Consider the following 23,311-nt stretch of genomic DNA (forward strand, 5'->3'; position numbering starts at 1 on the left):
TTAAAGATCCAGAAACCAACCAGGTTTTTGGACCATTTCCACTCATTACCAGGGGGAGGGGTATGTTTGTGTCTCTGCAGGGGAAGGACCATGGTGGACACCAGCAAATAACATAAAACTGCATCTACAGCAATTGCAAGAAGATTCCAGAAAGAATCTCCAAGAGAAGAGACAGAGGCATCCAAAGAAGGATCTGCAGATCATGATCCTTAACTGTCTGCCCACTGTTAAATTTCACAGGTTATTTTACAGATTTCACAGGCCACTCTCACAAAAGGATTCCTGCTCACTGGATTTGAGACCCAGCTGCTCACTAGTCACTGGTGCCTCAGCAGCCAAAGCACAGCCTGTGGGCAACCTTGGCTAACATCAAGACAAGAAATCTTGTTCCTGTCAGTAGCCAGCCCAGACAAGCCCTTCCCAACACGTTTAGCTGGGCTGCCAGCACTTGCCAGCTGGGAGAGTGCAGGGGAGGAAGGCTGGACCATGGAGTCCCACAGTGGTTGGGGTTGGAAGGGATTTTTAAAGCTCCCCTCTGTTCCAAGGGCGCTCTGAGGTGTCCCTGGAGCTTCCTCCTCTCCAAATCCCAGCTCTCCAAGCCTTTCCCTGTGGGAGAGGAGCTCCCAGTGCCTGAAGGGCTCCAAGAGGGATTTGGAGCAAGGCTGGGGTGCCCATGGCTTCCCAGTGCCAGAGGGCAGGGATGGTGGGACATTGGGAAGGAATCCTTCCCTGGGAGAGGGGGGAGGCCCTGGCACAGGGTGCTGCCCCTGCATCCCTGGAGGTGTCCAAGGCCAGGCTGGAAGGGCTTGGGGCAGCCTGGCCAAAGGGACCCCTCAGTGCCAGGGCAGGAGCTGACCTCTGGTGCAGCCCTGCCTTGCAGAAGGGCTGGGCTGAGGTTCTGCAGCCAGCAGAGCACAGCTTTGTGCCCATTGCTGAATGTCCCTTGGCAGCTCCTGCCCTGTGTCCTGCAGGGATTACTGGCAGGGAAGCCTGGGGCTGTGTCCTGGCCCCCCAGCCCGAGCAGCTGCACTAATCTGGTTTAGCCAATCCAGCCCAGCAAAGCCCCTAAGTGGATTGGCTTATCTCTCCTCACTAACCCAATCTGCCAATTGGATCTGCCTGGGTTTGCCTGCTCCACCAGTCTGTCCTGGAATTATCCAGTGCAGAGGCCCAGTGCCCTCCCTGAGCCCAGTGTCACCCAGTGCCACCCAGTGCCACCATGGTGTGCCACTCCTGGGCTGCTGGCACGGTGACACTTGGGTGGCACCTGCTGCCATCCCTGCAGAGCCACAGCACCTCCCAGCACCTGCCCTGGCTGCAGCAGCAGGAGTGCATTCCTCCCTTGCTCTGCAGCCTGTCCAGCTGGGAATGCTGCAGGAGCAGCTGGGGCTTTGCTCTGGGGTGGGGAGGGGGAGCAGGGCTGCTGGAAGGTGCCTGGAGACACTGCTCTGGGTCTGTCCTGGCTGGGGGGATGCTCCTGCCTCTCCCACCCTTTCAGGGACAGAGCTGGCAGCGAGCACAGCCGTGGGGACAAACCCCCAGCCCTGCCCTGCCCTCCCCTTGCCCTGCCACCCCAAGGCTGCTGGGATGAAGGGCAGGGAGCAAGGGCTCAGTCTGGCCCAGAGACCCCAGGCTGGGCCCTGCAGAGGCACAGCTGAGCCACAGTGCTGTGTCCAGCAGCCCTGCAGGGCCCTGCAAGGACAGAGGGACAGAGCCACCTGCCACCAGTGCTCCAGGCACTGTCACAGAGCTGACACTGAGGCACAACTCCCTGACAGAAACACACCGTTCAGGCTGGAAAAATAGCTGCAGCTCAAAGCATTGTCCCTCCCGAGGGGAATGGGGAAGGAGGGCTCCAAAGGGCCCCCATCTCACCCACCCCTGCTGTGTCAGGGAGCAGGGATGTTCTTCCTGCTGTGTGCCAGGGACACGCTGTGGTCCCTGACCTTTCTGACCCCTGGGCTCATCCCTGTCAGGGCTGCTGCTGGCTTTCTGATTTCCCAGGCTGTTAGCTGGGCAGGAGCACATGGCCCACTGGAATCAAGTGTGTTGGGCTTGTTTCTACTGGGACAGACCCTTTCTTGGGTGTCTTAAAAGGAAAAGCTTGCAGAGACAGGGTAAAGGTTGCTCAGCTCCTCAAGGCTCCAGTTTAGATCAAGTCTCTCTTTTCCTTGCTCTGAAGGGAAAGGTCAGAAGGGAAATAGTTTCTGGCCATGTCCTGAGATTGTTTCTCCTCCCAGCTATGGCACGGGTCCCTTGCACAAGTGGCAGCAGCACAGGGAGGCAGCCCAGGAGCCCAGAGCACAGGGACAGGGACAGGGACAGGGACAGGGACAGGGACAGGGACAGCAGCTGCTCTGAGATCTCTGCTCTGAGCTGGGCACTCGAGCCTGGCACAGCTCCCCTGACACCCCCAGTGTCCCCAGGTCCTGCTGCAGCACTGCTCCTGTCAGTCCCAGAGCCTGGGCACGGGGCTGGCACAGCTGGGTGACACAGCTGGGTCACAGAGATGGGGTGACACAGCTGGGATGACAGAGATGGGGGTGACAGAGATAGGGTGACACAGCTGGGTCACAGAGATGGGGTGACACAGCTGGGATGACAGAGATGGGGTGACAGAGATGGGGTGACAGAGATGGGGGTGACAGAGATAGGGTGACACAGCTGGGGTGACAGAGATGGGATTGACAGAGCTGGGACTGACAGAGCTGGGGTGACAGAGATGGGACTGACAGAGATGGGATGACAGAGATGGGGGTGACAGAGCTGGGACTGACAGAGCTGGGGTGACACAGCTGGGGTCACAGAGATGGGGTGACACAGCTGGGGTGACAGAGCTGGGATTGACAGAGCTGGGGTGACAGAGCTGGGGTGACAGAGCTGGGACCCAGCAGCCTCCTCTCAAGCCAGCCAGGGCTGGGGCAGCTCTCTGCTGTGCCTCCCCAGCCCCCTGGGAGCTGTGCACCTCACCCTGCTCAGAGCCTTCATCCCTCCCTCACCCCTGTGCTGCTGGGGTCACACAGGGTCCCAGAGCAGCAGGTCACCACTGCACTGATGTGATGCTCAACGGCAGAATGAGGCAAGTGCTGTGCCTGGCAGGAGCTCACCTGCCTGCTGAGCAGGGCTGGGAGGAGGAGGAGGAGGAGGAGGAGGAGGCCTGCTCCAGGCTGAGCATCCTCCCTTGCTGTTCTGGGGGAAGCAGGAGTGGAGAGCTCATGGCACACAGTGGTGATGGGTGTTTGATGCATCGTGGACAGCTCATCACAGCAATTCAAGCCCAGAGTGAGGGGCTGAGCCCAAAATCAGGGGCTGAGCCCCAGAACTGAAGCAAAAGCCAGCACTAAACCCAAGCCCAGGCGGGCAGGGAAGGGCGAGGGCTCAGCTCTGCACTTCCAAAATTTCTGCCCCTGCTCCTCCACTTCGGAGATTTCTGCTCTTAAAGTTGAGCCTTTCCCTGAAAATCACTAAATAGGTGTTTCCAGGCTGAGGACAATTGAAATCACACTTGATTTCTTTTCTATACTTTTCCCAGGGATTAGAGAAACTGGCAATTTTTAGTGAAAATATTTGTGGGATTTGGCACATATGTTGTGGAAACAGGATTGTTGCATTCCTAACAGGGATGAGGAGCCTGGCAAAGGGCACCCCCCTGTTCCACTGCTCGTGTTGGGCACTCTGAGTAGAAAAAAGGGACTTTGACAGGTGTAAAGGCAAGCAGGGAAACAAACATATAGGAAAAAGGGACAGGTGAGGGACAGAAAAGAGGAAAAATAGGGTGGAATTTGGGCAAAGTGCAAAAAATTTTAACTGAGGAAACAACAATTACACTCAAAATTAATTTTAATTTCAAGCCTCTGTTTTTCACTGTTATTATTTTTTATTTTTATTTTATTTATTTTTATTTTATTTATTATTGATACTGGGTCAGCACACACCCCATCCCAAGCCTCATCCCAGACCTATACAGGCACTGCTGGTGTATCCTGAAGGAATTGTTCTGTAGTGAAATGTTTTGACACTTTGAACAAGATGGGAAGACAAGCACACAGCAAGTTAATGAGAGGACCAGCAGCTCTCAATATATTCAATAATGATTTCCAGCAAACGCTGAGCTATTGTGTCAAAGTATTTCATTAAAGCACAAAGCAGCACTTTGATCTGGGAAATAAGATGTTTCAATCAAAACTGAGTAAAAGCTGTTCTGATTGTTGTAAAACAAATACAGCAATGGGAATAAATTAATGGAAGAGCAGGAATCCTGTGCCCCACCTTGAGCCTGGTGCATCTTACACAGAGCTGCTGGCTGAGAGAAATGGAAAGAAATACAATTTTCATCCCTGGGAAAGTGATGGAGTCAGCACTTTATTCTAAAATTGTGCATTTTATTTTAAAACACAATTTTTACTTTTGTTTTCCCAATTATATCCACTCTGGAAACGCTCTCAGTTTTCCCCCTCAGCTGGGTCAATACACTTCAACCCATCCCAAGGTCCCTGCACTCTGATTTCTCTCTGAAGAATTCAGAGACCCCTGCCTCCCTGCTTGGCAGGGCTATTCCAGAGCCTGCTGGTGGCACCTGGAGCTGGGAAGTGCCAGGAGGCCACAAAGGTGTGAGAGGAGAGCTCTGATATCCAGACCCTCCACACAGGGAGGCAGATCTTTAAAATTTTGGTATTCTGTTTTTAAAGTGTTTTTTTTTGTTTGTTTTTTGTTTTGTTTTGTTTTGTTTTTTGGTTTTTTGGGGTTTTTTTTGTTTTGTTTTTTTTGTTTTGTTTTGTTTTTATTTAGTACTATTCATGTTTTAGTGGTTTTGAAGGGTTTTAACAAGTTGCAGAAAAACACTTAAAAATGGCTTATTTTGTGCACTTGGTATAAACTTTGGTTTAAACTAAGAAAAATAGTTAAGCGTGTGGAGAAACAGCAAAACATGCAGAAGAACAACTAGACAGCAAAATATGGAGAAAAACAGCTAAATATAGTTTGGCTGGTGGATACAACACAGAGCACAGCCTGGAATTGTTCAGATGTTACTGTGGCCCAAATTTGTTCAGCATCACTACAGGACACCCTGAGCTGAGCGTGGCACTGGAAGTGATGCTGAAATAACATTTCCACCTTGGCAAGAGGGTCTGAGAGTCCCTTGTCTTGGGCTGCAGCACAGGATGTGACCAGAAATGTGAATTCTGTCCCCATCTGTTAAACCAGGTGGGGCAGTGACCCTGATCTCCTGGCACATATTATCTGCTCATGGGCCATCTTTAAACCAGCTGGGCAATCATCTTTATCTTTCCCACAGCCCATCCTCCCTCCAGGAAGATATCATCTGCTGCTGGCCCATTGAGTCCCAGGGCATGACTGATAAAATTCCATCATCCCATGGGAGATGCTCCAGCCAGGGGAGCAGCCAAGCCTTTCCTACCCAGATAAAAACTGAGATTTGGGACACCAAGACAACCTTCTTCCCACTGGATTCCAGAGGAAAGCCAGACCTTCCCACATCATCCCTGGAGCTTCAGAGGAAACTGCACCTTCTCCAGGAGCACTGCTCCAGCTGAACCACATCTGCCCCTGCAGGAGGATGCAGCCACCATTGAATGGGACTGTGCCAACACCCTGACTGACTGACGGGTGTCAGCTTGGATTCTGACTCTGGCAGGGTTTGGGATTGTTCTTTGTAATACTGTATTTCTATTTTAATTTTCCTAGTAAAGAACTGTTATTCCTATTCCCACATCTTTGCCTGAGAGCCCCTTAATTTCAAAATTATAATAATTTGGAGGGAGTGGGTTTACATTCTCCATTTCAAAGAGAAGCTCCTTTATTGACACACACCTGTCCCCAAGCCAGGACCCCCTGTCACTCTGCAGAGGTGCCCACAAAGGGCAGCAGCCCCTCCTGTGCCCATGGAGAGCTGCAGGTCATCCCTGGCTGTGTCTGCAGCAGATGCACACAGAGGGCTCCCAGCTGGAGTGGCTGCATCCCAGCTCTGCTTCTCCCCAGGGAGCTCAGGGGGGACTCAGGGATGTGCTGGGCTGCTGCCATTAATGCACCCAGGGAGCAGCAGCCACCAGGCTAGGATGGAATATCAGCAAAGGGAATAAATGGCTGGCAGGGAAGAAGTGGATCTGTCACTAAAAGTGGCCAGATAATTTAGGAAAATCTCCTTTGTGTCCTTTGGCTGTGGAGTCTTGTTGGTGGCAATGCCCTGAGCACAGATTGGGGATTTCACAGAACAATAAAATCACAGAAGTTTTGGGCTGGAAGACACCTTAAAGCTCATCCAGTGCCCTTCATCTCACACACTTCACAACACAGACCTGCTCTCTGGATATTCAATAATGTTATTAATGTGGATTTAATTTATTTCCATTTATTTACTTCTCATCCTTGTGTTGTGTTGCCACTAATTTCTCTTTCCAGCTGTTCTCCCTCTAGTCCTGTTCACTCTTGGCACCTTCACCAGGATCTGGAATGGGAAGGGCAGCAGGACACTGGAGCCAGGAGTCAGCCCCAGGCTCCTTTCCCCTGCTTGGCCTTCCTATTCCATCTCCAAAATGTGCCTTGTGTGCTTTCTATGCCTGAAAAATGCAAAAAAAAAAAAAAAAAAAAATCCCTCAAAACCCCCCCATGGCATCTCCACACTGCAGGGAGATAATTAGACTAATAATGATCCGTGTTGTAAGTGATTTTAAAAACAAAGCACAGCTATTTCTATTTCTATTAGGCTTTTATAAAGTCTTTATAGGCTTTTATGAAGCTCTTAGTTGGATTTTTTGGGTAATTAACTCCAGGCCTGTGGGATGCTGAGGCTGCACCTGTGAACCAGCCCTGTCCCCATCCCATCCTGCCAGGGGACACCCCACTAACCAAACCCCAAGAACACCCCCAGGTTTCCCCTGCACTGTACAGACAGTGGCTCTGGGACAGCCCAGTGTCCCCACAAGTCGGGTTTGCTGCTTCCCAGCCCCTGGAAATTCCACTTTTCTTGACCCCAGGAGCTGCATTTTCCTCTCTCCAGCTAAAAGCTTGGTCTCTGCCCAGCTGTCTTCTCCCTGCAAACAGGGAGCAAAGGCAGCTTGGTCTGTGCTTCAGCCAGGAGTTGGATTTTGAGACAGAACTTGGAGATTTTAGAAAGGCCAGGAAATGCTGAAGAATGAGAGTGGAGCAAACCCAGGATTAACTAAACCTGACTAATTAAGTGTGTCCATTATGCACATGATGGAAAGAAGGTCCCACTGTTAACTATGGAACATTTTGGCCTCACTAAATAAAGGATTATTTTATGGAATAGGGGATGTAAGGAAAAAAAAAATAAATAAAAAGTTATGCTTGGTGAATCTGTCACAGAATCCCAGACTGGTTTGGGTTGGAAAGGAACATAAATCCCTTTTCATTCCACCCCCTGCCATGGACAGGGACACCTGAAACATCTGCCACCCTCCCTCATCTCCACCTGAGGGAAATCAGGCAGCAGCTCCTTGTGATAAGAAAGTCTTTTCCAAGGAAACTGGGAAAACTTCAAAGCAAATGTGTTTGGCATGACCTGCCAATCAAATGTCTCCTGAGATCAGCTGAAAGGAGCCCAGGGAGGATGCAGGGCTGAGCCTGGCTTGTCTGGCAGGGTAAACCCCAAAAGGGCAGAGCCCTGCCCAGGCTGTGTGAGCAGCTCCAGAGCCACCCCCCAGGGACCCCAGTGGGCACTGGGCACCTCCAACTGGGCAAACTGGAGGTTCCTGCAGGCTGAACTGGGCAGATCCACCCCCCCATCAAACCATCAAGCAGCTGGAGCTGCCTGCCCACCCCTGCCTGGCTCCACACATGACAGCTCCATCATTTTTTTGAGCATTTTGGTTTGAATTCAGTCAGGTTGTAAAAATATTCATTTTATCCCTAGCTCAGATGTGGAAATTGAATGTCACTTGGAAGCAGAAACCCAGAATTATTCCGTGAGGAAATGCTAAAAAGAGGTTCTGCAAACTCCAAAAAATAAAATCCCTTCCCCAGTGAGGCTGTTTGAGCCCAGTGCTGGCTGTGGCCTGGTTGCCAGGGGGGCTTTACTGGGGGGTCCCAGTGCCTTTCCTCCCTCTCCTTGTCATCCTCATGGAGCAGGAGGGTAGAAATACAAATGCTAAAGATTCAGATGCCACAGAGCCAACAACTTTCATTTCTCATCTCCCCAAATCTGCAATCCAATGACATGGATTAAAAAAACCACTAATTTCTTTTCTTGCACTTTTCAGGGGTTGATTCTTTTCATGCTTAGACTTGACCTCAGAGTTCCCTTTGTGCTCCTGGAGCCACAGGGGCTGGATTTGCTGTGTCCCTGCCCACAGCAGGACCAGGTGCCCTGGAGATGTCACCTCACCCTGAGACCAGCTCCCAGCACTGCAAACACCTCTTCCCACAGGAAAACCTGCTGGGCAGGGCTGGATGGGATACTGGGAGGGAACTGTCCCCCCTGAGGGTGGGCAGGGCTGGCACAGGTGCCCAGAGCAGCTGTGGCTGCCCCTGGATCCAGGCTGGATGGGGCTTGGAACACCCTGGGACAGAGAAGTGTCTCTGCCACGGCAGGGGTGGCACTGGATGGGCTTTAGGGTGCCCTCCCACCCAGAATATTCTGGGATTTGGTGATTTCCAGGCAGCACAGGGGCACAGAGGGCACAGAGGTGCCCAGGGCAGGGCAGAGTGGTTTGGCTGCCCTGGGTGCTGGCACAGGAGGGGTCTGTGGGCTCTGCCCTGGGCTCCAGTGCTCCTTCCTCCCTCCTATTTCTGGGTCAATCTCCCATCCCCTTCTCCTCAGCTGCTCTGTTTAGTGCTTGCCCTCCTGCTCAGCCCTGCTGTGCCCCACCTGGCACCGGGATATTGCCCTGGCCCCAGCAGGGAGCAGGGTACAACCCCCAGGCTCTGGGGGGGTGTGCGGGTTTTGGGTGCACGGTTTTAATTAGAAATTGACATTTCTGAGCCTGTGGCTGCCAAGCAACGAGCATCCAGCAGCTGGTCTCTGCTGGGAGATGGAGGGAGGCAGTGCCCTGCTGCCAGCCTGGGGAGGGGCAGCCTGGAGGGCACTGAGCCAGGGGGCACCAGCAGGGAGGCTGCAGGGGCACAGGGCTCAGGGGGGCTCAGGGGGGCTCAGGGCTCAGGGGGGCACAGGGGTGACCCAGGGGTGACCCAGGGCTCAGGGGTGGCACAGGGGTGACCCAGGGATGGCTCAGGGGTGACCCAGGGCTCAGGGGTGACCCAGGAATGGCTCAGGGGTGACCCAGGGATGGCTCAGGGGTGACCCAGGGATGGCTCAGGGGTGACCCAGGGCTCAGGGGTGACCCAGGAATGGCTCAGGGGTGACCCAGGGATGGCTCAGGGGTGACCCAGGGATGGCTCAGGGGTGACCCAGGGATGGCTCAGGAGTGACCCAGGGCTGGCTCAGGGGTGACCCAGGGCTCAGGGGTGACCCAGGGATGGCTCAGGGGTGACCCAGGGCTCAGGGGTGACCCAGGGATGGCTCAGGGGTGACCCAGGGATGGCTCAGGGGTGACCCAGGGATGGCTCAGGGGTGACCCAGGGATGGCTCAGGAGTGACCCAGGGCTGGCTCAGGGGTGACCCAGGGCTCAGGGGTGACCCAGGGATGGCTCAGGGGTGACCCAGGGCTCAGGGGTGACCCAGGGATGGCTCAGGGGTGACCCAGGGCTGGCTCAGGGGTGACCCAGGGCTCCATCAGCCCAGCACTCTGCAGCAGCAGTTACTCAGTGCTCAGCAGGGTGGGGATGGAGCTGCCCAGGGCAGGATTTAGGATGCTCTGAGGCTGCAGCCTGACCCCTGCAGGCAGAGCCCTGTGGGCCAAGCCCAGCAGCCCCAGACCCGAGGATGTGGCCCCTGCTCAGAGGGCAAACAGGAGCACGTGCTGGAGCTGGAGCACAGGGAACAGGGGCAGGGGGGTTCTGCCATCCTGCTCTGCCTCATCCCTGCACAACAACCACCTCCTGCTGCTCTTCTCCTTCCAGAGGAGATCCTGCCTCTCACAGCCCTGCAGCCCCACAGCACTCTGGCCAGGCTGGCAGCACCTTGGCCAGGCTCCAGGGACAAAGCTGTGCTGCTCAGGGCCGTCCTGCAGGCACTCCAGGCACAGCAGTGCCCTGCCCTGCCCTGCCCTGCCCTGGTGGCCCGGGCTCCCCAGCCCTGCCCTGGCAGGGAGGGGCTGGAGCTGCACACTGAAGCTGCTCCCCAGCCCACCTGGGGCTGCTCTCCAAGTGTGGCAGCACCAGGAGCTCCTGAGCTGTGCAGGCAGGATTGGAGCTGCCTTATTAATTTCCTTCTTTTCTGGTACAGGCTCATTTCTCACAGGATATCACAGAGCTGTGCAGATGCCACACGCACTGGCAGCTCTTGAGGAGCTGTGTCCTCACGGCCAGGCCATGGTTCCTGCTGTAAAAACCTCCAAACATCACCCTGGAGCAGCCTGGTGCCCTGTCTGCATGTGCAGCAGCCCCAAGGAAGTCCTTAAACAGCCCTAAAGTTCTGCCCAGAGGTGCTGGCAGTGCCCAGGCTGCCCAGGGAACAGCCCCGAGGTGTTCCTGGGCTCCCTGGGGGGACAGGAGGCAGCAGAGCTGCAGCCCCTTGTTTGCTTCCTCCTGGGCTAACGTGGCTGATCCCCTTCCTGATCTCCTTCCTGAGCCCTTCCCTTCAGTTTTATCCCACTGCTGCTCAGATTCCCCCCTGCAGGTAACCAGAGACACTCCAGCCCTCCTGTGCTCGCTCCTTGGCTCACTGGGAATGGAGCTGAGCATTTCACACTTGAGGGCTGGACTGACTTCAGGTCAGTCTCTCACCCTGCTGGGTACTGAGCCCTTGCTGTGCCCTATTTTGCATGTGCTCCAAGCACAGGGCACGGGACATTTTTTATTCCAAGATCTCATCAGCTGGAGACGATGCATTTTGTCTGCATGGAACATGTCCCTCCTCACTTGGGCTGGTGGCCTCCAGACAGGGCAAGAGCCCCTTGATCTGCCCAGAGAGTAAACTCCCACCTGTCCTGAGAGAGAATTTCAAACCTTCAGCAGAGCCACATGCCTGGAATGAACCACAGCCTGGAGTTGTGGGACAAAGGTGGCAGAGGGTTCCCTGAGGTGGACCAGGCTTTGTAGGAGCTCCAGGTGGGAGCAAGGCAGGGCAGGGGCACAGCTGGTTCTGGGCACCATTTCCAGGCTGCTGCTCAGCTGTGCTTGCCTCCAGTGAGGAGCACAGAGGGGGAGATGTGGCTGCTGAGAGATCCATGGGCAGGAGAGCAGAGCAAAGCAGGGCTGTCCCTGCTGGTGGGGAGGGGATGTCTGTGCCCACCAGGCACACATCCCTCATCTCTTACAGCAGCTGAGCCCTGCCTTGGTAAAACTGGAACTGGGAGGGCCTCAGTGCCAGCAGGGGGGTCACACCCATGGAGCAAACCATAACACAGGACCCAAGCCAGCTCCCCAGCTGAAAACAGTTCTCTGGGATTTGCTTCCATCTCCCCCTCCCTAGAAGACCCTGTTCCTCTCAGCTGGCTGCCCTCCCACACAGCATCCTCCAGCAGGGATGCAAGAGCCCCATACTGCTCACCCTGTCCTGCTGTGGGTCCCTCTGCTCCTCCTGGCAGCACATCATCTCCCTGCCAGGGCAGCCACAGCCTCCCTCTGCTCTGCTCTGCTGGCCCCACACCCAGTGCCAGGGCCCCTCAGGTTTGCAGCACAAACATCTCTAAGCCTGGAGAAATTCCCTTGGCCTGCTGCCCCATCTCCCAGGCCTCCTCCTCCTCCACACTCACACTGTCCCTGCCTTCTGTCCCACCTGCCCAGCAGGGTCCTGGCCACAGCTTTCTCCCAAAGCTTTCAAAGCTCTCTGATTTTTCTCTTGCTCTCCACACACTCAGCCACGCTCAGAAAGGCTTGGGAAGCCTCTGTGGTGCCCTTCCCTTGTTTTCCATGTGCCTTTGTCATCTCCTGTGTCTGATGTCCTGCTGGGTGCCCAGAGCCATAGCTGGCTGATCTCCAGCACCCACCCTCCAGCCACTCTCACTGTGGTGACTCTCAGACCCACCACCCTGTGCCAGATTTTCTCTCAGAAGCCCAGCCAGCCTGGCTGAGGTTCCCAGGTGCAGGGTCAGCCCCTCAGCCCAGTTTTAGCTCAGTTACTCACCCTGGTCCAGCCTTGCAGACACTGCCCTGCTCCTCCTGCAGCTCACCAGGCTCCCACCAGCTCCTGGAGACATCATTTCCTCTTTGCCTTGACTTGAGTCACCCTTGATTCCCCCTCTGGGATCACCAATGAGAACCATTTGTCTTCACTTGGAGAAGCCTCTGTGGCTGCCTGTGGCTTTCCTGCAGTGTCCAAGCCCCTCTTGACTCCAGTACAGCTGAGAAATGAGGCTCTGGGCTCTTGCACAGGAAAACCTCCCCAGCTGCCCTTCATTCATAGAATCCCCAAATTCCAGAATGGTTTGGGCTGGAAGGGACCTCAAAGAACATCAGGGACACCTCCCACCATCCCAGGCTGCTCCAAGCCCCATCCAGCCTGGCCTGGGACACTGCCAGGGGTCCAGGGGCAGCCACAGCTTCCCTGGGCACCCTGTGCTGGGGTCTCCCCATTTTCACAGGGAGGAATTTTCTTAAATATTATACAATAATTTATTCCTAGATTCCAAACACCCCTACTTATCTTTTTCCTGCACACAGGCTTTGCTGGGCTGCTGACTGAAAGCCCAGCAGGGGCTCAGCAGCCTGCCAGGGCTGCTCCATCCCCCTGGCACTGCACCTGGCCTGCTCAGGACACCTGAGCCTTTCCTCAGGAGCACCCCAGCAGCAAACACCATCACTCATGCCTTCATCTCACATCCTTTCAGCCACTTGGAGCTGCCATGAGGCTCAGGAATAGGCAGAATGATGGGAAAGGCATTGCTCCTCACTGCCAAAAGATTCCTGGCTGCCTGGCTGGGATCCCCACCCTCCCTGGAATGTCCTTTCCCCCTGGGGTGCTGCTCCCAGTGCCTCTGCATCATGAACAAATCCATCATGAACAAATAATCTGACAAACTGCAATTTTGCAATTTCCATTTTTTTTGGGAGGGGGGACGGGGGGGGGGGGAGGTTGGAAGCATGAGGAAAACCTTCACTGCCCTGCAAAGGAGCCAGGCACCCCTGGAATTTGGGAGAGGAAAATGCCAGGGTTGAAAAAGACTTTGGAGGGTGCAGAGAGCACTGTGGGGCTCGTTGTTCCTCTCTGCTGGGCCATTTCCCCTTAGGGATGAACTGAATGGTCAATTCTGTATTCAGGACTCGACAGGCAGCTGCACTTTTGCTGAATCTGCTACAGGAAGGAAAAAAAAAAAAAAAAATCTGTATATTTCCATTTTCCTTAGAGAATGAAGCCTCTTCCCCAGAAAGGCTCTCCATTTGCAAAAGCACCAGGGCAAAGGGATGGGAAAATCCCCATGGATCCCACCCCTCAGGCCAGGCTCTAAGGCAGGGGCAGAGACTGCCAAGGTGTTTCACAGAACTGAGCAGTCCTAGCTCTGCTCACCTCACTCCCATGGGGCAGTCCTGGCCAGGCATCCCAAAACAGCAAAATCCACAGGTTCATTACCACCTCTGAAACCACCAACACCTGGATCAATACCTGGATCACCTGAGGTCAGCCTGGGAATCCCTGGCAGAGGGAAATCCAAGAGCTCTTGCTCGCTGTCCTGCCTGGACCCATGAAAGCTCATCTGCCCTGCACACAATCCAATGGCAGCCAGAGAGAGAGAGGCTGTCCCCAAACAGGCTCCTCAGCCCTCCCTGGGACAGGGCTCTGTGCAGGCTGGGCATGGCAATGGCAATGCCATCCCACAGGAGAAAGATCTGAGAGCACGTCAGGGGCAGGCACTGCCCGCCAGCCCAGAGCTGGCAAGGACATGCCAACCCATGGCAAGGACATGCCAGCACACGGCAAGGACATCCCAGCACATGGCAAGGACATCCCTGTCCATGGCAAGGACATGCCAGCCCATGGCAAGGTCATTGCTGTCCATGGCAAGGCTGGGAATGGCAATGCCATCAAGGTATGGGAATGCCACCATGGCATGGCAATGCCATTCTGCCAGGAGAAAGAACCCTGAGATCTGAGAGCATGTCAGGGGCAGGCACTGCCCACCAGCCTAGAGCTGGCAAGGACATGCCAACCCATGGCAAGGACATCCCAGCCCATGGCAAGGACATGCCAGCCCATGGCAAGGACATCCCAGCCCATGGCAAGGACATGCCAGCCCATGGCAAGGACACCCAGCACATGGCAAGGACATCCCTGTCCATGGCAAGGACATCCCAGCCCATGGCAAGGACATCCCAGCCCATGGCAAGGACATCCCTGTCCATGGCAAGGACATCCCTGTCCATGGCAAGGTCACCCATCCCATGGGCAGGAAGACACACGTGCAGCAGAGGGAACAAAAGTCCTGAGCAGAAAGGAGCAGGAAGTGAACAGTTGAGCCCAATTTGTGCGAGGTTGTAAATGAATTTCACTGTGGCAGATGGTCAGTGGATTATTTTCCAGAGGGTTAAGCAAGACCCAGATTAGGAAAAGCTGCGAAATTTTGATGTGGCATGCAGGACACAATGCTGGGGCTCGGGACCCTGGTGAATTTGAGGGGGTCCTGACTGTGTGTGAGGGTGAAGGGGCACAGGAGTGTCTGAGCAAAGCTGGGCTCTGCAGAAAGGGCCGATGCGGGGCCCAGCGTGCAGCCCCTGCACCCCGGGTCGGCAGAGCACCCAAAGGTGCCCCCCGAGCTTCCCGTGCCCTTCCAGCCGAGCTCCCGGCGGGGTCAGCCCTGCCTTAGGGGCAGCCCCGGGTTCTCCGGGGGGCCGTGCCCTGCCCTGCGCGCATCCCCGGAGCCGGGCTGGGCGGGGGGTGCTGCGCCGGCCCCGCTCCGCTCCCTGCCCTGATTTCCTGCTGGAAATCCCAGAGTCTTCTCCAGATCCAGCTCTGGTTTTGGGGGCAGCCATCTCCCTCTCCCTCTTTCCTCTTCCCTCCTTCTGCTCTCCTTCCTCCTCCTCTCCCTCCCTCCTCTCCGCACTGTGCTCTCCGGGGGCTCCGGGTACCGCCGCAGCATCGCCAGCCCCTGCATGCGGGCGGCAGGGGCGCGGGGCGGAAGGGGAGGGCTGCGGGGGCCAAGCTGAATGAATGGGCATCGCCTCGGTGCCGCTCCAGCCTCCGCATAGGGGCGAGGCGGCCGCAGCGCGCCGCGGCCAGCGGGGCAGCGGGGCCGGCCAGCGGCCGGGGCCGGGCCGGGCCGGGCCGGGCCGAGCCGAGCCGGGCCCCCCGCCCAGCCCGCCGGGGCGCTGCGAGCAGCGGGCGCTGCCCCGCCGCGGGACCCGCACGGCCGGGCCAGGTGAGGAGGGGCTGCGGGGAACCGGAGCGGGCCGGGAGGCGGTGCGGGAACGGCTTGGACCGTGCGGATAGAGGGATGGACGGTGCGGATAGAGGGATGGACAGTGCGGGATAGAGGGATGGACCGTGCGGATAGAGGGATGGACAGTACGGGATAGAGGGATGGACCGTGCGGATAGAGGGATGGACAGTGCGGATAGAGGGATGGACGGTGCGGGATAGAGGGATGGACCGTGCGGATAGAGGGATGGACGGTGCGGATAGAGGGATGGACAGTGCGGGGTAGAGGGATGGACCGTGCGGATAGAGGGATGGACAGTGCGGATAGAGGGATGGACGGTGCGGGATAGAGGGATGGACCGTGCGGATAGAGGGATGGACGGTGCGGGATAGAGGGATGGACGGTGCGGGATAGAGGGATGGACGGTGCGGGGTGAAGGTCTGAGCGGTGCGGGAAGGGGCTGGCTGGTGCGGGGTGGATGGCCGGACGGTGCGGAGGGATGGCCGGGCCGTGCGGGATGGATGCTCGGACCGTGCGGGAATGGGCCGGGCGGTGCGGGTGGATGGCCGGGCGGTGCGGGATGGATGGTCGGACCGTGCGGGAAGGATGGCCGGACGGTGCGGGATGGATGGTCGGACCGTGCGGGAAGGATGGCCGGACGGTGCGGGAATGGGCCGGACGGTGCGAAGGGATGGCCGGGCGGTGCGGGGTGGATGGCCGGACGGTGCGGGAATGGGCCGGACGGTGCGGAGGGATAGCTGGGCCGTGCGGAGGGATGGCCGGACGGTGCGGGGTGGATGGCCGGACGGTGCGAAGGGATTGCCGGGCCGTGCGGGAAGGGTCTGGCTGGTGCAGGGATGGGCTGGCTGGTGCGGGAACGGGCAACAAGGAGTTAAGCGGGTGCGGAGCAACCGGGCTCAGAGCGTGTGTGTGTGTGTGTGTGTGTGTGTGTGCGCGTGAGAGAATCCCGCACCCCCGGGGGGCGTGGCCCAGCCCACCCCACGCGTGTCCGTGCGGGGCAGGGGCAGGGCCGGCTGCCGGTGCGGGCTGCGGCGTGGCGGCTGCGCAGGGGAGCGGGAGCCACGGCAGAGCCTCGCTGCTCGCATCACAAACGTGTGCGTGTGCGGGACCCACGGCACGGGTGGCCCCGTTTCCCGGTGCGTGCCCTCCGCAGAGAGCGGGGCGGGAGCGGCCCCAGCCCGGGCGTGCGGGTGTGCGCGGCCCGCGCCTGCGTGTGCCCGTCGGGGAGCGTGTGATCCCCTTGGTTGTGTGTGTGTTCCCCTTGGATATATGTGTGATCCGCTCGGGGTGCGTGTGTTCCCCTTGGATATGCGTGTGTGTGTGTGTTACCCTTGGATATATGTGTGTGTGCCCCTTGGATATATGTGTCTGTGTTCCCCTTGGATGTGTGTGTGTGTGTTCCCCTTGGATATGTGTGTGTGTTCCCCTTGGATATGTGTGTGTCCCTCTGGGTGTGTGTGTGCCCCTCTGGGGTCTGTGTGTGCCCCTCTGGGGTGTGTGTGTGTCCCTCTGGAGGTGTGTGTGTCCCTCTGGGTGTGTGTGTGCCCCTCTGGGTGTGTGTGTCCCTCTGGGTGTGTGTGTGCCCCTCTGGGTGTTTGTGTGTCCCTCTGGTGTGTGTGTGTGTCCCTCTGGGTGTGTGTGTGTCACCCTCTGGGTGTGTGTGTGCCCCTCTGGCTGTGTGTGTGTCCCTCTGGCTGTGTGTGTGTCCCTCTGGGTGTGTGTGTCCCTCTGGCTGTGTGTGTGTGTCCCTCTGGCTGTGTGTGTGTGTCCCTCTGGGTGTGTGTGTGCCCCTCTGGGTGTGTGTGTGTCCCTCTGGCTGTGTGTGTGCCCCTCTGGGTGTGTGTCTGTCCCTCTGGGTGTGTGTGTGTCCTTTGGCTGTGTGTGTGCCCCTCTGGGTGTGTGTGTGTCCCTTTGGGGTGTGTGTGTCCCTTTGGGGTGTGTGTGTGTCCCTCTGGGTGTGTGTGTCCCTCTGGGTGTGTGTGTCCCTTTGGGGTGTGTGTGTGTCCCTCTGGGTGTGTGTGTGATCCGCTCTGGGTGTGTGTGTGTCCCTTTGGGGTGTGTGTGTGTCCCTCTGGGTGTGTGTGTCCCTTTGGGTGTGTGTGTGTCCCTCTGGGTGTGTGTGTGATCCCCTCTGGCTGTGTGTGTGTCCCTCTGGAGGTGTGTGTGTCCCTCTGGCTGTGTGTGTGTCCCTCTGGGTGTGGGTGTGTGTGCCCCTCTGGCTGTGTGTGTGTCCCTCTGGCTGTGTGTGTGTCCCTCTGGCTGTGTCACACAGGCGTGTGCAGCGGTCAGTGGTGATGTCCCTGTGGGTGTGCAGGGTGTGGGGGCTGGAGCCGTGTGCCAGGGCAGCACAGGGTGATGGAGGGAGGCACGTGTGGGGAGCTGTGTGAGCATTCCCGTGCCTGGGCCCAGCCTGGCAGCCCCTGTGCTCTCTGGGCACTGTCCCCACGCCATGAGTGGCTGGCACCGAGCACGGCCCAGCCTGTGCTTGCTGTGCCCTGTCCTTGCAGTGTGTGGGCAGAGCTGCCTGACCCTCACCCTCTGCCCGACCCTGAGCAGGTGTGCCCCTGTAAAGGTGCTCAGCTTGCCCAGAGCCATGGGCTGTGGGGATGGAGCTGGCAAGAATGGATCTGGCTGGCAGTGCCTGCTGTCCCTGTCCCTGTGTGCCAGCCCCGTGCCCCTCCAGCTGCACCAAGGGCCTGCATCAGTCCCAGGGCTGTGGCTGGGTCATTGCACTGTCATCAGGCTTTGGGGGGGCAGACAAATGTCCCCTCCAGGAGAGAGGTGCCACATAACGAGCTCTCCTCGGGGCCTTGGCCATGGCACACTCTGGAAGCTCCAGTCCAGGATGAGGCCCGGGCAGGAGCAGGATTTAGAGCCTTGCTGCCACCATTCCCATTGGAGTTTGGCATTTGGAGTTTGAGGAGCAGAGCTTGGGGACCTTCCTGACCCCGTGCCTGGTGTGGGGACAGGAGCAGCCGTGCCCCTGCAGTGGGGCTGGTTCCACAGGACTGGGCATCTGGGAGCATTTCCTGCAAAATGGACTCTTGGAGCCTGGGAATCCACCTCCCTCTGCTTCTCCGAGGAGGCAGAGCACAGCGCAGAGCACAGCACAGAGCACAGAGCACAGAGCCAGCCCAGGCGCTTCCCGCAGGAGGCTGTCACCTGGCAGACTCACTCCTGCTCTGGGACACGGCAGGAAAACGGGGCTTTTCCAGCGGTGGGCTTGGCAGATGAGGCCCCGGTGTGTGCAGCAGCCCGGCTGCTCGCTCCCCTCCGTGCCCATGACGCACGGTGTGGTTGGGTTGGAAGCTCGGCTGCGAGCGGAGGAGCGGAGCAGCTCCAGGGAAACGTGTCACTCTGCAGCAGGAGACTCCTGCACCTTCCCACACCCTCGTGCTGGGCCCAGCTTCACCCTCGGGCCATCAACATCTGGTGAGCCAGAAAAGAAATGTAAATCGAATAACCATCAGGAGTAATTGGAGACCCGTTTGGAAATGGGTTTGCTACCTGCGTGCCTCGCAGGCAAGCTTTTCCCTGTTAACCATTGTGCATCTTTGCATGAAAAACGAGGCTTTATTTCCAGCCTGGGTAGCGGCAGCGCAGCAGGATCGGGATGAACACGCTGTGTCCCCTCTAATCTGCCCACAATCGGCACCGAGCCGCTGCTGCCACCGCCGCAGAGATGGAGAGCCCCGGATCCAGATGGCAGCTGCCTGCCTTCCTTCCTTCCTTCCCTCGGCATCCGCAGAGCGGGGCAGGGAGCGGCGAACGGGGAACGGGGAACGGGGGACAGAGAAGGGAATAGAGCAGGGAACAGAGCAGGGAACAGAGCAGGGCAGGGCAGGGCAGGGGAACAGAGCAGGGAACAGAGCCAGACAAGGCAACAGAGCAGGGAACAGAGCAGGGAACAGAGCAGGGCAGAGCAGGGCAGAGCAGGGAACAGGGCAGGGAACAGAGCAGGGAACAGAGCAGGGCAGGGCAGGGAACAGAGCAGGGAACAGAGCAGGGAACAGAGCAGGGCAGGGCAGGGAACAGAGCAGGGGAGCAGGGCAGGGAACAGAGCAGGGGAGCAGGGCAGGGGAACAGAACAGGGAACAGAGCATGGGGGCAGAGCAGGGAAAAGAGCATGGGGAACAGAGTAGGGAGCAGAGCAGGGCAGGGGAGCAGAGCAGGGGACAGAACAGGGTGACAGAGCAGGGGACAGAGCAGGGCAGCAGCCCACCAGGGCTGCCCCTGGGAGTGCCCTGTCCCCACAGCCACCTGCGTCCCCCGTTTCACTGCCCAGCTCAGGCCAGGGCTGTCAGCTCTGCCAGGGGCTGGGCTGGCTCCCATTTGCTCTTGGGTGGAGTTCAAGGAGCTGATTTAGAGCTCAGCAGGGCTCTTCTTGCCCTGCTTCAGGCGGAGATCCTGCCCAGGACCCGCAGCTGGCTGAGCCTGGAGCAGCCCTGCTGGGGGGGCTGTGCTGGGCACCCAGGGCAGGCTCAGCATCACCCACCTCCCCAGCAGCCTGCTGGGGGGGCTGTGCTGGGCACCCAGGGCAGGCTCAGCATCACCCACCTCCCCAGCAGCCTGCTGGAGGGGCACTCTGGTCACACTCACTGGGACAAAGGGGCTGAGGACACCTCAGGCTGTTACTGGGGTGGTCAGGGCAGTCCTTCTGGGCAGTGAGGCTGCTTTGTTATTCTCGTTTTGGGGGTGTGTTTAGCTCTGAGCAGACACTAAACAGAGGTGAAGGTTCTGCTCAGGTCTGTGAGGCTCCAGGTTTGAGGCACTGAGAGCTGGGTTCCTACAGCACTTTACTGAAGCCACACTCCAGGGCTTGGCACCAAGCTGCTCTCCATGGCAGGTTTGCAGTGTCTGTTCCTCACTCATCCCTGCTCACAGCTCTGTTCTGGGAGCTCCCCTGGGTCCCTCTGTGGGCACAGACTGTGGCTGCACCAACCACACAGCTCCCAGTGGAGCTCTGTGGGCTCTGTGTGGTTTGGGTGTGCAGGAGAAGGTCCTGAGCCACTTCTTGCTGCAGAGATGGTGCAGAGGGAAGGTTCCCACCATGCTGAGCCCTCCTGTGCCAGCTCTGGCTCTGCTCAGGAGGCTTCCATGGATGGCAGCCTTTCCTGTGGCTGTCTGTTCCTGACAGCCCAAGGTCCAGAGCCACCATTGTCTTTCTTGAGAGCTCTTGGCTGAGAAAGCAAAGCTGCTGCAAGAGGGCACAGCACAACTTTCAGAGCTGTTATGGAGGGCTGGAAGATGATATTTAAGATCCCTTCTGACCCAAACCAGTCTCTGATCCCGTGATTCCATGTCTTGGTGGATTTTATGCCCTCTGGGGGAGAATGGGTTGAGGGGCAAAGAGGCAGGCAGCCCCCAGCCCACTCTGCTGGCTGTGGGATGTTTGATGTTCCTGGGCTGCCTTCTGCAGTCCCTGGGATATGTGGACCCTTCTGCACATCTCCTGATGGACTCTGGCAGGGAAGGGCCCCATTTCCTCGGGTCTCCAACAGCTGCCTTGGGGTTTGGTGTCCCTTGTGTCTCCTGTGCTGTCACAGGGCTGTTGCTGAGGGCTTGCAGGAGCTTTGAGGTGACACTTGTGCTCAGGAGGAGTGGTAGGGCCTGTGATGAGCATCATGAGAGTCCCCTTACGTCAGGTGTTTAATATCCCAGTCCCTGAGCTGTTTGTCTCCGTGTGTCTCTGCAGGACAGGGACCACCCACACCATCTTCCCTGGCAGGTGACAGACGGTGACAGCACCAGGCTCCAGCCATCCTGGGGGGGCTGGACAGCCTGGCTGGGGGCTGGGAGGCTTGGATCTGCTTCCCTCTCAGCTGGGCTGAAGTATTTCCTTCATCCACACCTTGGCAGAGGAGCAGGTGCTGGAGGTGTCCCTGATGCCTCACGCTGGGTGCTGGGGTGGCCCAGCTGGTGGCCAGGGGTCCGCAGGGAGCAGCTGCCCTGCACTGGCTGGGCTGGGATGTCCCTGCAGGGAGCATCCCTGGGGTGCTGCAGGGTGCCCTGGGGAGCCTCTCCTGGTGCTGGGGTCCCACGGGGAGGGCAGAGATGAGCTGCTTGTGTGCCAGCTCCGGGTCAGACCAGACCCTGGGCTGCAGCCACAGGGACTCTCCAGTTTGTTTGGGTAGTGCCAGTGCTTTCCACCATTTCCTCAGCTGCTGTCCCTTGGCTCAGCTCCCTGCCTGCCTGTGCCCCACAGTGCTTCAGGCTGGAGGCACCTGCCACGCTCTGTCCTTCCCCCTCTGAGCCTCCCAGGGCACATCCTGCTGCTCCAGCAGCACACAGCACCCCTCTGGTATTTATAGGCACCAAAATGTTATTTCTCTGCCAAAGTACCACGGAAATAGGCTGAGTGTGTGTCACAGGGAGAGGATTTTAATGGCACAGTTGGGGAGGGTGATGCTCCCTCACTCTTTCCCTTGACCCATCCATCCTTCCCGTGGTAGGGATGGGATGGCTGCCCTGGGCTTCAGCCAGGGGACAGGGACCTGCTGCCTTGCCCCAGGGGCCACCTCCCTGCTGGGGCACCCAGGGCTCAGGGCTGGGGGTAGGACTGAGCAGACCCAGTTGATGGACAAGGTGCTTTGTCCAGTGATTTTCTTGTTCTGAGCAGTTTGATGTGATTTTCTGAACAATCAGAAAGGGCTGGTTTGGCATTTTCTAGATAGCCCACCCTCCTGTCTCAGCTGGGCTCTGCTGCTGGTTTGGGAAGATCTGAGAGTCCAGTGACAGTGATGTGTCAGGAGGTGTTTCAGCTGGCTGGAGAAGGAGCATTTCTCAGCTGTCAGCTCACAGCCACTGGTACCATTCCCTGCCTGCTGGGGAAAAGCCTCTGGGATGGGAAAACCAATTCATGGCAGGCCGAGGTTTGGATTGTGCTTTCCAAGCTGGACACTGGGTATGTGGAGGGAGATGGACAGACAGAGCTGACAGCACAGAGGTGTGTCCTGCCCTGCCCATGGACAGTGACACTCCCTGAGGACAATGCTCATGGGAGGGATGATGCTCCCAGAAATTGTGTGCCCACATGATGAGGCAGAAGGGGTGGGCAGGAATGGGGCAGCCAAGCTCCCCCTCAGCTCCTCAGTCCTTTCCTGGGACTGGCCAGGCTCAGGGATCCTGTCCCCAGCCCTGAGCTGGGGCTGGGAGCCAGGGACAGCCAGGGGCTCCCTAGGGTTAGGGTGGAATAGAGTGAGGCCTCAGAGCTGCAGCAGCTTGTGCCCTGTCACCCTCATGTCTCCTGTCCTGTGCTTGGAGCTGTGAGCTGGGGATGGAAATCTCCCCTCCTGTGGCTCCCAGCACTGCCAGGGCTGCTGGCCAGGGGTCAGTGTCCCTCCAGCCCCTGGCAGTGCTTCCCACACACCTGGCACAGCAGCCAGGTCCTGCAGAGACAGCTGAGCTGGGGAAAAACGCCCTTCCCAGAGCCCAGCCTGTGCTCCTGCCCCCTCCCTGCCCTGGGGAGCTGCAGCTCACAGCCTGTGCTGGAGGGACACCCAGGGCAGCCCCTGGGATCCCTCCTGCCCTGGGGACAGGGTGCTGCGGTGGGGCTGGGGCAGTGCTGGGGCTGAATCCTGCCCACCCTGCGTGGCTCCCACCCCCGTGCTGCCCTCGGCATCTCCCGAGCATCGTTCCCCTCTGGGTGGCTGCTTATCCCGAGATCGGTGCTGAGTGCTCTCCTCCTCCTCCTCCTCCTCCTCCTCCTGGCTGCACTGTCCCTCAGGACGGACCATTCAGCCTGCTCCTCCTCCTCCTTTTCCACTTCATTAATGAGTCTCTTTGCACTAAGAAGCCGTGATAGCTGCCGGGGGACCGGCAGGGCTGTGCAGAGCAGTGGGGCCACCAGCCCAGCTCCTGGATTTTGGGGCTGGGATGCTGAGGGGCACTCAGGGATC

At 58.0% G+C, this 23,311-nt stretch overlaps 1 protein-coding gene across 2 annotated transcripts in view; it reads left to right on the forward strand.

Annotated features, from left to right (window-relative positions):
- Positions 1-15,729: 15,729 nt before the first annotated feature.
- The window catches only part of DLGAP4 (DLG associated protein 4), a 121,090-nt gene continuing 113,508 nt past the window's right edge, over positions 15,730-23,311 (forward strand). For both annotated transcript variants that reach the window (XM_056507099.1, XM_056507105.1), the window contains exon 1: positions 15,730-15,773. The gene's annotated coding sequence lies outside the window, so the exon portion shown is untranslated. The remainder of the gene's footprint in view (positions 15,774-23,311) is intronic.

Source organism: Oenanthe melanoleuca, chromosome 20 (genome assembly GCF_029582105.1).
Source record: "Oenanthe melanoleuca isolate GR-GAL-2019-014 chromosome 20, OMel1.0, whole genome shotgun sequence".
NCBI classification, from domain to species: domain Eukaryota; kingdom Metazoa; phylum Chordata; class Aves; order Passeriformes; family Muscicapidae; genus Oenanthe; species Oenanthe melanoleuca.